The sequence below is a fragment of the Phalaenopsis equestris genome, unplaced genomic scaffold (assembly GCF_001263595.1).
Source record: "Phalaenopsis equestris unplaced genomic scaffold, ASM126359v1 Scaffold000058, whole genome shotgun sequence".
Lineage (NCBI taxonomy): Eukaryota > Viridiplantae > Streptophyta > Magnoliopsida > Asparagales > Orchidaceae > Phalaenopsis > Phalaenopsis equestris.
The window spans coordinates 169,928-172,095 of record NW_018164500.1 but is presented as its reverse complement, the minus strand read 5'-3'; positions in this window follow the sequence as shown (position 1 = coordinate 172,095).

Here is a 2,168-nt window from a genome sequence, read left to right as displayed (position 1 = left end):
TATCCATGGCATTTTAATTCATGTTTTGTTGTATTTTTTATGTTGCTATGTTTTTTTTTTTCTATGGGCCGATCTTCGATTTTCTTCACTCACTATGGGTGAGTTGCTTGAAGCCCATATTCTCTCATTGTCTCTCTATGAATGAGCTTATTTTCTCTCTATGGCTATCATTTGACTTCATGTGAGCTTTTTTTTCTCTTCCGTTATTAGTGACAGTGTGTCTAATAGTATTTTGAGAAGCTATCAACCAGATTTCAAGATTTTGAGCTGTTTTGTCTCCTTAATTGTTCAACATTTACTTTGTTGAGCCTTTGAAGTTGCTTGGAATGCTCAATTGTGAAGCTTGGATCAAATTTGACTATCTTCATTTTATGGGCATGCCACACAATTCTAATGTATTTATTTTTCTAAAACCTAAATGCCACAATAATGCATAATATTTTAAGACATTATTGAGGCTTAAATAAAAAATTTTGAGCATACCACACAATTCAGATGTATATCTAACACATACATGTCACATTAATGCATAATATCTTTAAGAAAATATTGCAGTCTTAGGCCGCGTTTGGAGCAGATTATTTGCTGCGGGGGCATTTTCAAAACACTACCCCGCGTTCGGTAAAAATGTTTCCGCTGCATTTTGGAAAAAGAAGTTTTGGCATTAATATAACAAGCTGATTGCTGCGTCTTACCTGCGATCTGCGTTTCATCCCTGAGAAAGACGCTCGGGCCCCTGCCTTTCGCTCGAGGAGTCTCGCCGAAAGCGCGGGGAGTCTCGCCTAAAGCCCTAATTTCCCTCGTCGCCTGTCTCGCCGAAAGCAGGTATCTCGTCGCTCCTCTCGCCTCGTCGTTCCTCTCGCCTCGTCCTCCCTGAAGGTATCCAACGTATGTCTTCCGAATCTCCTTCCTTTTGTTGTAGACGAACACCACACATTTCCCATTTCCTTCATCTTTATTCCTTCATCTTTAGCGGTTATTTCCTTCTCCTTATATTTATTTTAAGCCATTCTGGGAATCTTTGCAAATGGATCTGGTTTCCTTGTTCTTTGTATGCGCAGTAGCCCGATGGATTGGATTTTTTTATTTTATTTTGAAATTTTTTTTTTTTTGTATGAGATGGATAGATTCGATGTGTGTGGTTATGGATCTGATGTTATCTATGATAGAAAAATTGTTATCATCAAGAATAATGAGAGAAAAATGACATACTTTCTTTTACAGTTTAATGGTAGAATAAATGGAAGTGGTAGAAATGAGATTTTGATTTAGGATTGTTATTAGAGCTTCTATGGTAGAAATGAGATGTTATCTATGGTAGAAAATATCCTGTTTCGAGCATTCCATTTAAGACAGCTCTTTCAATGAGGCAAGAGTGTATCCGAGTGTTGTGTGTTCTGTTGACATGTTATTTTTCTTCTTTGTTGGGTCTCATTATAGTATGTACTAGTGCGTTATGATGTATTTCACATTTGTTTTGGTAATTCTGTATCTTTGATGTGATTTGAAATATTTCAGTGATATAAATATTTTGTATTTTCATATATGTTTTTCAATCTTCTCATTTTCCTTTTTATGATTGCGTTGAGAGTGTTCGTAATTTTGTAAAAAAAATTTCAAATAAGTTGTCTTCAAAAAACACAAAACAAACAGTTCCAGCTTATAACATGAGCAGTTTGGTCATTTTTTCAAAATCAGCTGTTTTCAATAAGCATAAACCAAACAGACAGACAGATTATTCGGATCATCTGCTTATCAGAGAATTTAGGGTATGCCACCTAATTCTGATGCATTTATATTTCTAACCTTGTCACACTACTACATAGTATTCTAAGAAAATATGGAGGGCTTAAATCATAAAGTTTTGGGCATACCACACAATTCTGATTTATTTACATATCTAATGCATAAATACCACATTATTGCCTAATATTGTGAGAAAACAATGAAGGCTTAAATATAGAATTTTTAGCATACCACATAACTCTGATGTATTTACACATCAAACACTTAAATTTCATATCATTGTATAGTATTGAAAAAAATTATGGAGGTCTTAAACAAAGAACTTAAGACATACCACACAATTCTGATGTATTTACACATCAATTACCTAAATGTCATATTACTGCATGAAATTTAAGAAAATATGGAGAGCTTAAAAAGAG